Source organism: Archocentrus centrarchus, chromosome 2 (assembly GCF_007364275.1).
Source record: "Archocentrus centrarchus isolate MPI-CPG fArcCen1 chromosome 2, fArcCen1, whole genome shotgun sequence".
Lineage (NCBI taxonomy): Eukaryota > Metazoa > Chordata > Actinopteri > Cichliformes > Cichlidae > Archocentrus > Archocentrus centrarchus.
This window is the reverse complement of record NC_044347.1, coordinates 8022622-8035179: the sequence shown is the minus strand read 5'-3', so window position 1 is coordinate 8035179 and position 12558 is coordinate 8022622. Positions and strand designations below refer to the sequence as shown.

Below are 12558 nucleotides of genomic sequence, written 5' to 3'. Positions count from 1 at the left end.
CATTCAGACAGTGGAGCAGGTTGATGCTTTTCTCTGCAGACAGATTCTCATTGAGCTTCTTCTTGATGTAATTAATTGTTTCCTGATTGGTCTCTGAAATAATTCCATCATTCAACAGGCCTTGTAGGAGAGACTGATTGGTCTGCAGTGAAAGACCCAGGAGGAAACGGAGGAACAAGTCCAGGTGTCCATTTGAACTCTGTAAAGCCTTGTTCACAGCACTCTGGTAGAGGTGTTGCTCTGTCTGGGAGGTTGTTTGTTGTTCTTCCAGCAGATTGACTCCAGAGTTGATGAAGGTCAGATGGACATGAAGAGCAGCCAGAAACTCCTGAACACTCAGATGGATGAAGCAGAACACCTTGTCCTGGTACAGCCCTCTCTCCTCTATAAAGATCTGTGTGAACACTCCTGAGTACACTGAGGCTGCTCTGATATCGATGCCACACTCTGTCAGGTCTGATTCATAGAAGATAGTGTTTCCTTTCTGCAGCTGATCAAAAGCCAGTTTTCCCAGAGACTCAATCATCTTCCTGCTCTCTGGACTCCAGTGTGGATCTGTCTCAGCTCCTCCATCATACTTGACCTTCTTCACTTTGGCCTGAACCACCAGGAAGTGGATGTACATCCCAGTCAGCATCTTAGGAAACTGTCCTCTCTCTTTGGTTTTCAGCACATCCTCCAGAACTGTAGCAGTGATCCAGCAGAAGACTGGGATGTGGCACATGATGTGGAGGCTTCGTGATGTCTTGATGTGGGAGATGATCCTGCTGGCCTGCTTCTTATCCCTGAATCTCTTCCTGAAGTACTCCTCCTTCTGTGGGTCAGTGAATCCTCTGATTTCTGTCACCATGTCAACACAGTTATGAGGGATCTGATTGGCTGCTGCAGGTCGTGTGGTTATCCAGAGGTGAGCAGAGGGAAGCAGGTTCCCCCTGATGAGGTTTGTCAGCAGCACATCCACTGAGGTGGACTCTGTAACATCAGCCAGGATCTCAGTGTTGTGGAAGTCCAGAGGAAGTCGACACTCATCCAGACCATCAAAGATGAACACAACCTGGAAGTCTTCAAAGCTGCAGATTCCTGCTTCTTTGGTTTCAGTAAAGAAGTGATGAACAAGTTCCACCAAGCTGAACTTTTTCTCTTTCAGCACATTCAGCTCTCTGAAAGTGAATGGAAACATGAACTGGATGTCCTGGTTGGCTTTGTCTTCAGCCCAGTCCAAAGTGAACTTCTGTGTTAAGACTGTTTTCCCAATGCCAGCCACTCCCTTTGTCAGCACTGTTCTGATTGGTTCATCTCTTCCAGGTGAGCCTTTAAAGATGTCTTCTTGTCTGATTGTTGTTTCTGGTCTGTCTGGTTTCCTGGATGCTGTTTCAATCTGTCTGACCTCATGTTCATCATTGACCTCTGCAGTCCCTCCCTCTGTGATGTAGAGCTCTGTGTAGATCTGATTCAGAAGGGTTGGGTTTCCTGCTTTAGTGATCCCCTCAAACACACACTGGAACTTCTTTTTCAGAGCAGATTTAAGTTTGTGCTGACATGTGACAGGAATTTCTTAAAGAAAACAAGAGATATTCCTCACTTTGAATGCACTGCATCTACTTCTTTAAAGCAGATTTTTGTTTACGTTGGAATATGATGCAAAATTGTCAAACAACACAAAAAATTTAATCTCTAAAATACAAATTTCATCATCATTCAAAAGCTTTCATGTCATTCTACCACTGTGGTTGGGTGTGGCTTTTACCTTATGGAGCTCTGGGTTCAGGGAGAGTTCCAGGGGAGGGTGGTATATGTCTCTCCCATTTCACAGTAGTGTGCTGGGATTGTGTGTGTGTGTGTGTGTGTGTGTGCAACAGATGAACAGTAATGCTGGCAGCAGAGAAGCTGGTACAGTAACAGAAGCTAGCCGGGCTGAGCTCACTGCTGGCTACACCGGGCATCTTCGGGCATGTACACTGGGTGGTGGTAGAAGCTCCTTGTTTCTCCTGGTGTACCACCATTGATTGTGGGGTGGCCACCACTCCACTCGTACACTAATCTGCTCTTTCTCCTGAGGCTGTAACAGAGACAGGAGCTGCTTCCAAATTTTCCCTTAATGGAACCTGGACAGGCGATCTGTGTGGCTCCCCCTTGTCCTGGAGGGATGTACAACTTTCTCCTAAAGTACAGCACCAAGTTGATTCACAACAGGATGTGGTGGACTTGGGCTGTATACAGACCCAGATCCATCAAACCCTGGGGTATTGTTGAGATTAGGTACATTCATGGTGTTCACAAATACTGCATGGTTCCAGTTGAAATTAAACAAAAGGGCAAATAGTGCCTCTTAAGGATATTCGAGTGGGAGTTTGCCCATTCAGTCTACATGTGTTTTGTGGACTTAGAGAAGGCATTCCACTGTGTCACTCGAGGTGGGAGTATGGGGTTTCTGGCTTATTGTTGTAGGGTATTCAGTCCCTGTACAACCACAGCAAGCACTTGGTCCATATTGCCTGCAATAAGTTGGACTTGTTTCCTGTGGGTGTTGGACTCTGTCAGGGCTGCCCTTCGTCACCAATTCGATTCATAATTTTAATGGACAGAATTTCTAGGAGTAGCCAAGTGACAGAAGGCTTCCACCTTGGGGGTGTTGTAAAAATAATTCCTGTAATAGTTTGATAACCATTCTTTATAATAATTACACTCATGTATACACTTTTCGTTGAAATGAAATTAAAGATGAACAGAGATGCCTATGTGAAGAGGAAACCTGTGTATAACCTTTTTGTACACAGTGCAATTCTAACCGCATGTCTGGAGGCATTCCTTTGACCTGTCTGGTTTTCATATTTGTGAATTTAAACTTACCAAGGTTGAGAGAAGTGAAAGGTTATGCTAATGTCATGTGTTTTAATTTTAGCTATAGTAAAGTGCAGATTTGACTTTCCATTTGAGATAGAGACCTTTAGGCGCTGCACTGAAGTCAAACTTTACCAACGCCAGTGTTTCGGTTACTTCCTCTATTGCCTATACGCCTTCCTTTTTGTTTAACATGTGCTCGAGTGTTCAAGTTGGCTCGGAGGTAGAGACTGAGTTTGTATTGATGTTATTTGCTCCTAGTTTTTTTGCAAGAAAATGAAAGATCTTTGCGAAGCCTGGTTTTCAGTAAGTTTCCAACAGTGGCCTCAGAATCGTGTCGTTTCTCTTTGCAGATGATGCGGTCCTGTTGGCTTCATCAGGTGGTGGCCTCCAGCGTGCAGTGGAACGGTTCACAGCTGAGTATGAAGTGGCTGGCATGAGAATTAGCACCTCTAAGTCTAAAGCCATGGTCCTCACCCAGAAAAGGGTGGTGTGCCCACTCCAGCTCAGGGATGAATTGCTGTCAGAGGTGGAGGAGTTCAAGTATCTCGAGGTCTTATTCGCGGGTGACGGGAGGAGGGAACGTAAGATTGACAGATGGATCAGGGCTCCATCTGCAGTGATGCAGACTCAGCACCGGCCTGTCATGGTGAAGAGGGAGATGAGTGTAAAAATGAAGCTGTCAATTTACCAGGCAGTCTACATCTCTACCCTCACCTATGGTCATGAGCTTTGGGTAGTGACCAAAGGAATGAGATTGCAAATACACGCATCAGAAATGGGCTTCCTCCAAAGGGTGGCTGGCCTCTCCCTCAGAGATAGGGTGAAGAGTGCAGCCACTTGGGAGGGGCTCAGAGTAGAGCTGCTGCTTCTGCACATTGAAAGGAGCCAACTGAGGTCGTTCGTGCATCTGACTAGGATGACTCTTGGGCACCTCTTGGGTGAGGTGCTCTGGGCATGTCCCACTGTGAGGAGACTTCCAAGCAGACACAGGACACGCTGGAGAGATTAAATCTCTTGGCTGGCCTGGGAATGCTTTGGGGTCCCCCCGGATGAGCTGCTGGAGTTAACTAGGGAGAGGGAGTCATGGGCATCCCCTCTTAGGCTGCTCCCCCCATGACCCAGCCCCGGACAAATGGAAGAAAATGGATGGCTGGATAGATGACAAAATGTATAGAGATAAAGCTGTGCTTAGCCCCCATCTTGTGCACTCTTTAATTTTTGGAACAGATTGGGGTCAATAGGTTGGGGGCAGTGGTGGAGGGCTTCCTGACTCAGGCTGGAATTAAACTTCTGCGTCGGGTCTCTATACAAACATCTGCATTGCCGCCTTTTATGCCTGCGTAGGTGCACTGTGCGTGTTAATTAATTTTTGGTCCCATCCCAGTGCTTTACATCGGTGTCCACCAACAGAAACAAATAAAATGCTGGGACTTTTTCCCTCCTGGGTCCTCTTGCTGTGGTCAATCTCCCACTGATAAATTCAAAAACTGAAGGGAAAATTAGCTGGAAGTTCACGGAAGGAATCGGCAGCGCTGAACAGTTGGATTACAATGTCGATCTCACATATAGTTATATAGTGGATGGCCAGCCATCAGCTGTTTGTGTCTCCCATTTCACAGTAGCTGGGACTGAGTGTGTGTGGCAGAAGGAGAGTGGGCCTAGCAGCTGCTGCTACAGCAAAAGAAGCTGACCAGGTAGTATTGTTACAAGCAGTGCAAACTCTGTGTTCAAGTATTAAAGAATCATGCAGTGTGCGTGTGCGTGTGTGTGTGTGTGTGTGTGTGTGTGTGTGTGTGTGTTTGGGTTGCTTCAGTGTTGCTACAAACACCATTTTAAATCTTCAGAGAAATCCTCTTACTGCTTTCCAGACGGTCAGCCAGCTCCTCCTGCTTCATTCTCCTCAGGAAGTTCAGTGTGAGATTCACAAAAGCCTCTCTGCTTCTCTTCTGCTCTTTATCCTCACTCTTCAACAGTTCATCATCCTCCTGACTCTCTAAGCATTCTGGGTAATCTGGACTCAGAACCTTCTGGATCTTCTTCAGTTCATTCTTCACAAAAGTGATGATGTTGTCCTCCAGCAGCTGGAACACAATATTATATGAATGACCCAATCAGACTGAATCATAGAGCCAATCAGATTCATGTTACACTCAATGATAATCCACTGATCTACAAAATATGGAAATGATAGACAAAATGCATCATGGAGATGACTGAAAGAACAGATGTAACAGTAGTTGTTGTACATGTACAAACCATAAATATGGAGTCCAGCTGTGTTTGATGCTGCTGGGCAGACTGACCACTGGGAACCTCTGAGCTCTCCTGATCCACTCTGTGAAGGAATCATTATGTGAATCACATTATGTTTCTGCTAATTTATTTATGAGACAAACAGGCTAAAGGTTCATGAAATTATCTTTGGAGAAAGTATACTTTATTTATAGAGCACTTTTCCAAACAGCAGCTGCAAAGTGCTTCACACTTATAAAAAATACAATGAACACAAATATAATTTAACACAGGGCTGTCAAACATGCAGCCAACACTGAGGATGTGACAGTTCCACAGTGGACGAAGTAAAATGTTATGAGTCTGTGTCTGGATGCAAGACATAACTTAAAAGATGTTTATTGTGAAACAAAAACCAAAATTTAAAATCCTTGTGGGATCCAGATGTGGAACACAAACAAAAACAAAGCGAGGCCGGACAAGAACACACAAACACTCCAACACAACAACTTCAATGACACAATGACAAGCAGGAAACACAGGACTAAAACACACCAGGGGAAAATGAGGGAAAGTGGAAACAGCAGGGAGCACAGCTGAACACCACACTGAGACAAAGGGAAGCAAAACTAAACACACTGCACAAGAAACAAGACATTACCAAAATAAAACAGGAAGTGGGACAAGGGAACAAAGATGCCGACTTGACACAGAACACAAGGAACTAGAAATAACAAACTGAGGACCAAAAACAAAAGAGAACAAAAAACACTGGGCCACCGGCCCAGGACCATGACACCCAGGCTGAGCCACCTGACAGTTGCAGCCTGTGCCTCCATGTTCTCATGCTCCTCCAACAGTGCAGCAAACAGTGATTCAGTGTTTTTGATGAATTATTTTACATCAACAACATGGTTTATCTTTAGCATTAACTCATGCAACACCTCCTGGTGTGTAACACAATGAAAAAATACCAGTTTCACTTCTGGGATCATTTCCATCACTTTGCCTCCTCTTCAACACTGAGACAAAAAATTATTTGTCCTCCTTCCAGCAACAACTGAGTGAATTTCATACCAACATATTTGACAATATTTCAGTCAAATTTGAGCAAAATGAAGCAAATACAAAGTGATCAAACCAAAAACTGAACTTTATGGAGAACCACACAACAAATGAGCTGACAATGAAAAAAAAGTCATCACCTATAAGTATTTAAGTAAATATGTAAGTAAATAATATTAGTGATCTTAGAAACAAGAACAAAACTCTTGTTTTCATGTTTGAAAGTCAACAATAACAGATTTAAGAGTCCTTATTTTACACTGTACTGCACATCAGTTTGTTCTCTGTCACCTTTAAATTTCTTTGAGTGTTTGATGGAAAGTTTGTTGCTCAGTTTCACCGAAGATAAAATATTATAAACCTTCATGAAGACAAACATCTCAAGCATGGAGAATTTATTCAGAAACACTGAGTCAGAAAGAACATTTAGACACACATTACCTCTCTGCAGGAGGAGGAACACCTGATTTAAACTTAGTAATAATCTCCTTTGACCGGCTGCTCTTGAAGGACACACAGCTGAGTTCAGGTTCAGGTTCATGTTTATGTTTTGTTCCACGTCTTTTCCTGTGAATAAAGATGGATCATTGATGTGAGTGCTGAGCTGTGTGAGGGGAGCAGATACATTCAGGTGCTAATAAGTGATTAATGACTTTGAAAACTCTGATTTGTGTGATCTGTGATATTTAACTATAACAGGTTTACGAGTTCCTGGTTTTACACTTTGGTGAATATTTTATGAACACTTTGTTCTCTGCTGCCTGGAAATTTCTTTTAATGTTAGACGGAAAGTTTGTAGCTCAGTTTCACAAAACTAAGATAAAACAATGATGTGAACCTTCATGAGAACAAACCAGGATACTGAACAATGATTTGTCCTTCTAGCAACACCTAAGTGAAATTCCTCCATACACTGTTTGAAGCACAGCTCAAAGGAGCCCCCTGCTGGAGCAGCTGCAGTCCTACAGACACTCAGCCTCTTCACTACACAAACACCTCCTACAACATCCATTCTTTACACTCTGACTGCTGTGTTTGTGCAACAAACTCCAACACACACCGCTTCACATATGAACACAGAAATGTGTGTGAAAAAGAGCTGAGCTGACATTAAACATGATGGAGAATTTATTCAGAAACACTGAGTCAGGAACAACATTTAGACACACATTACCTCTCTGCAGGAGGAGAACGTCCTTTAAACTTAGAAATAATCTCCTTTGACCGGTCGCTCTTTAAGGACACACAGCTGGGTTCAGGTTCAGGTTCAGGTTCAGGTTGGTTCCTGTGAATAATGATGCAGCAGTGATGTGAGTGCTGAGCTGTGACATGGAGAAGAGTCATGGACAGTTAGAGATGGTCATCTCACCTCTGAGCTTTGGTCTGGCTCTCATGTTCCCCACACAGAGTGGTTTTAGAGGGAGGGACTCCCTCCTCTCTGTCCTCACACTGATCCATGCTGCTGAATTCACATCAGCTCACACACACTTTCTACCTTCACCTGCAGAGGAAACACACATCATTCATGTGCACATCAGCTGAAATCCTCCTTTCATCATGTGTGCAGCTGAATGCAGTCAGACAGCAGTGTGAGGCAGAGGAAGCTGAAATCAGCTGCTCTGCTTCTACTCTCAGTCCACTAGATGGAGTCATGAAGCTGCAGCCCAGCACACACGATGCATTCACTGACACACACTGATTCACTTTGACTGGAAGCTTTAGTCTATTAATGTTCAGTCATTTTGACACATCTGAACAACATTTTCAAACATTTAAGCTGATCCATGATTCAAAGAGGATCAGCAGAGTTCAGAGTGTCACAATAATTAGTTAGCAGAGAACTGCACACACTGATTTGCTGACACACACTCCTGTGTGGTTTATTGACAAACACTGATCATCATCTACAGACGTCTGCTCACAGAGCTGAGACAGAGTTACAAGTTTGTTTTCACACATCAGTCTGAGCAGCCAGGCAACATTTTTGGAGTGAACGCATTTAGGTGTGGCACGCACACACACACACAAAGTCTGTTGTTAATTCCAGTTTGACCTGATCAGTTTGAACACAGACAGCAAAAAGCTTCATTTCTATGCAGAGAAAAGTCATTAGTGGAGCTCTTCATTGATTTGATGAAACTCAAGAATCAAATCAAAGAATCAAAACTTGAAACAGAATAAAAACCAAACAGAATCCAGAATCAAAAAGTCAAATCTCAGATTCTCTGATCTCATTCTGACTTTATTTGAGGAATAACGTCTCTTTACAGTAATGACAGACTGACGTCTGCAGATTAATGCGCTCTGATATCAACTGAATGAGGAAATGAGTGACAGTTTGAGGCTCAGAAGGATGGAGGAGTCAGAGAGAAACGCAGAGAGCTGAAGAAATCCAAATGGTTTGGAGCTGTAATCATCTTTAAATATTGTCAGTGATTAACAGACAGATCAGAGTTTGATATGAACCCTTTTGGTGGCTCTGATCCAGTCTCTGAGTAACACGACTCCTCTGTCTGCTCATCAAGAGTCAGCATCACTTCCTGTTGGAGGCGAGCCAGCAGTTTGTCACAGTGTTTTTAATCAGAGGCCTCCATGTTGGATCTATATCTCAGCTACAACCACATTAAATAATGGTGCTCATGATCTAAAAAGGTCAAACACAACAGCTTCACCAAACCACCAACTATGAACCAAAGAAAAGTTTGATCATTAATATTTTCTGAAAAATGGACAAAAATCAATCAGTTCTGCTGTTTGTAAACTTTTGAGCACAACTGTTTGATTCTTTTTAATCTTTTGTGTTTTTGTCATGAATTCATAATTAAATTTTAAACACGGTCCCGTTCATAAAGTAACCTGTGACAATAAAAACCTGTTTTTCTCGACCTTTGAGAGCCAAACAATCAGGATCAAACACTCGAACATGAAACAGGATTTTTGTTCAAATCTGGTCAGAATGAAATCAGATGCAGGTGTTACAGGTTAAAGTGTTGGACAGTCAGTGTCCTCACAGCCGCTCCATCTGAGAGCAGATCAGAGAAAGTGTCTGCTGTAGTTGTAGAGCTAAAAGTCCTAAACACACAAAACAAAGACTAAAAACTGCAGTGAGAACATTTACTGAGCATTTTATGAACGTTGGTGAACAGGTTTCTGATGCTGCCACAGTGGATTGTTTCATACCTCAGTGTGTACGAGGTGCTTTCTGAAAACCTTCTGACCTGAGATCCTGACAAAGAGCAACAACGTGTCACAAAGTTCACAATTCTTACACATTTTTCTGAATTCCCTCCCAGCTGTCAATCAATCCACAGTAACAACACCTGAGCTCAGCTGCTGACCATCAACTAACTCTGAGCTGCTCTGATTTATGGACTCTGGTTTTAGTCCACAACCTGATCATGTGATTTGTTTCAAAGAATGATCCAAAGTTTGTCCTGAAATCAGAGCTGAACATCCAAACCTCACAGAGCAGAAACAAACAGTAAAGTTCCTGAAGACAAACTGTTAAAGGAGGAAACAAAGCAAACTTACAGTTTCTGCAAACAGAGCAGAAGAAGAAGAAGCTCCACTCCACACCTGGACACCAAACACGGACACAATAATCAATAATTCCCCTTGTGGGATCAATAAAGTGTCTATCTATCTATCTATCTATCGCACAACTGAGCTAATTCCTGGAAGGAGGCGGGACTCCACCTGAAACAGGACAGGTGGGAGGGGCTGGTGCAGTGATGTAAATGTCACCTGCTCAAGAAAAATCACTGGATGTTAAAGTAAATCTCTGAGTATTTTTCTGTTTTTAATCAGCTGAGTGTGAAATTTGGATCACTTTGATAATAAAAACATGCTGATGATGTCATCATGAAGAAGGTCAAAGTGACACTAAGTGTAAAAATGTGTGTTTGGTGTTTGTGTTGTGACTGATGGTTGTTGGCTCTCCTCCTTTGAACCTCCATGTCTCCTGCAGAGCTCAGCTGATCCTGCACACACATCGTCTGGACTCACATCTTCACTAATCTGACTTTTACACACTTCACAGTTTCTTTTCCTGCTCAAACATCAAAACAGGAAATATGAACAATAAATGTGATGAACAAAGGTCGTCTCTGTTCCACCTCTTATTACAAAAATAAAACAATCATAACAAAAGTGTCTCTAAATACAAGAAAAGTGGCTTTAATGAAGAGGAATCAAAACAAGAGCTCCACTAACAGCTTTGTGTGTGTGTGTGTGTGTGTGCGTGTGTGTGTGTGTGCATCCACACCTTCACTTTAAAAAATATGTCGTCTGACTGGTCAGACCTGGAGATGTTCCCACCTCTTCTTTGAACACACAGACGAGTTTGCAATAAGAAAGTTTTTGTGCTCTAAGTGTTGAATTAATATTGATGTAGATGGTGGTTATGAGGAACCTTTGATGATGCAGCAGTGACTGTATTTAATGGTTATACATGGAGTTATGTCCCCAACAAGGTCGAGGGGTGGGGGTAACATAAGACTGGATGAAGGAACCTGAGGAGGCTGTTTGAGTTGGTTTTTATTGTCCAATGGTTAATGAAGGGAAGCATAAATTGGCTTCAGGGAGAGCCGAGGCCAAGGCAAGAAAAACAACCCCAACGTAAAAATAAAATCCCAGATAATGAGCTTGGTAACAAAAAAGTACAAGCCTACACCTCAGCTCCATGACAAGAAACAGGAGAAAAAAGGTGACTCATAGCTGAGATAGGCTCCAACCCCCACTCCACACACGCACACAATGCTGAACAGGGAAGAGAATGGATAGACAGTGGTACTCATACCACTACGTGGTATTTTTTTATTTTTTTTATGAAAATATATATCAAAAAAAAAATCCTGAATTAGAGGAATTTCCAACTTAGGCCAGTTTTTCGTGTCTCTTGTTTGTGTTTTTTGTTGAGTGAATGTGCGTCTAGTGTTGAGCAGGCTACCTTCTGAGGTGGGGGCTGTGGTGCCGGTGTCAGGTGCTGCGAATCTCCATGATGCTGTCACCACGGCCCCAGGACCGCCTTCCCCTGAACCTGTGCTGGGATGTGGGAGGTCGGGGTACCTATTGAGCCAGTGGACAGCTGGCTCTCATCTTCCAGGTTACCCCTTTTCTTCCTGGTCATAGGCTGGGTTTCCTGGGGCTTTCTCTACCCACCTCAAGCTTCTGATGGGCAGAGCTGCAGCGTTCTGCCCTCATTGGCACGTTCCATGACACAAAACACAAACACCCACGCAATCACAACACAAAAAAATTGTTGGTTTGCTTAACCATGCTTAATTTATTTTGTTTTTCCCACACAAATTTATTTTTGCAAGTATTGTTAGTATATTTTAGGTTCAACAAGTGATGAACTATTTGGTTCATTTACTTGTGCTCTTTCCCCTTTTTATCTGTCTCTCTCTCCCTTTTTTGTTTCTTTCTTTTCTTTTTTCCTCAGTCTGTCACCTCTGGCACAGATAACTGTATGTTAAAAATAACTCAAATAAATAAAACCAAGGGTTAAACACTAACAAGAGGAGCCTATAGAGAACCTACTGTATAGAGCTCATCTTGAAATAAATATGTTTGGCACAACAATGCATTCAAATCACATTTCTGCTTGCACGATCTGCCGGACGTGACAGGCTTTTTTTAAAAAAAAAAAAAAAAAGGAATTACTGTGTTCCTGTAAGCTGTCCTTCACCTCCACAGACACTCTGAAGGAGGGCAAATCATTTTCACCTCACCCACAGTCCGAGCTCCCTCAGCCTGACCTTGTGCATGGCCGTGGTCCTCTCCACACTTTGTTTCCCCTGCACACTGCTGCTACACATCCAAATCTCTCCCACTGTGACTCGCAAAAAGAAAAACAGGTAACACAACAGACAACTGAACAAAGAGGAACGCAGAAACATAAATGCACAGAGGACCAAAGAAAAGAGGTGAGAAACAAGATGTCAGAGCCAAAGGAGCACAAGGATTCACTATTGAATTCATAAGATCAACAATTTTCTCTCGACATTTTTGCAGGATGAACTCTGGCTGCTCACCAAACTTGTGTTCATTGGACAATAATGTGTGAACGTCTCTGAGCAGTTTGTAAATTGATGTTTTGGGTCAGTGCAGCTCAGTGATTCCTCTCTGGTATCACAGTTTGTCTCATCTGCAGCAAACTAACTGCAGCTGACATGAACTGAATCATCTGAGCTGAACTGAGCTTCAGAGAAACACAACATCCTGATATTCACTGTGAAGCTTTGAGTGGAAAAAGACAGAAAAACAACATGTGGATCCTGGAATAATGGCAGCTTCCATCTTTAAAGGACTGAAGAGGAAGAAGTTTACAAGGAATCATTGAGAACAGTTTCAAACATCAACTGATTGAATCCATGAATCTGAAAACGTGTTTGTGAGTAAAGAGACAGACATGTA

The 12558-nt window shown here is 42.8% G+C and overlaps 1 protein-coding gene across 1 annotated transcript in view; it reads right to left on the bottom strand.

The window, feature by feature from the left end:
• Positions 1 to 12558, bottom strand: part of LOC115796205 (NLR family CARD domain-containing protein 3-like) — a 72290-nt gene that overhangs the window by 25847 nt on the left and 33885 nt on the right. The gene's annotated exons all lie outside the window — the stretch shown is intronic.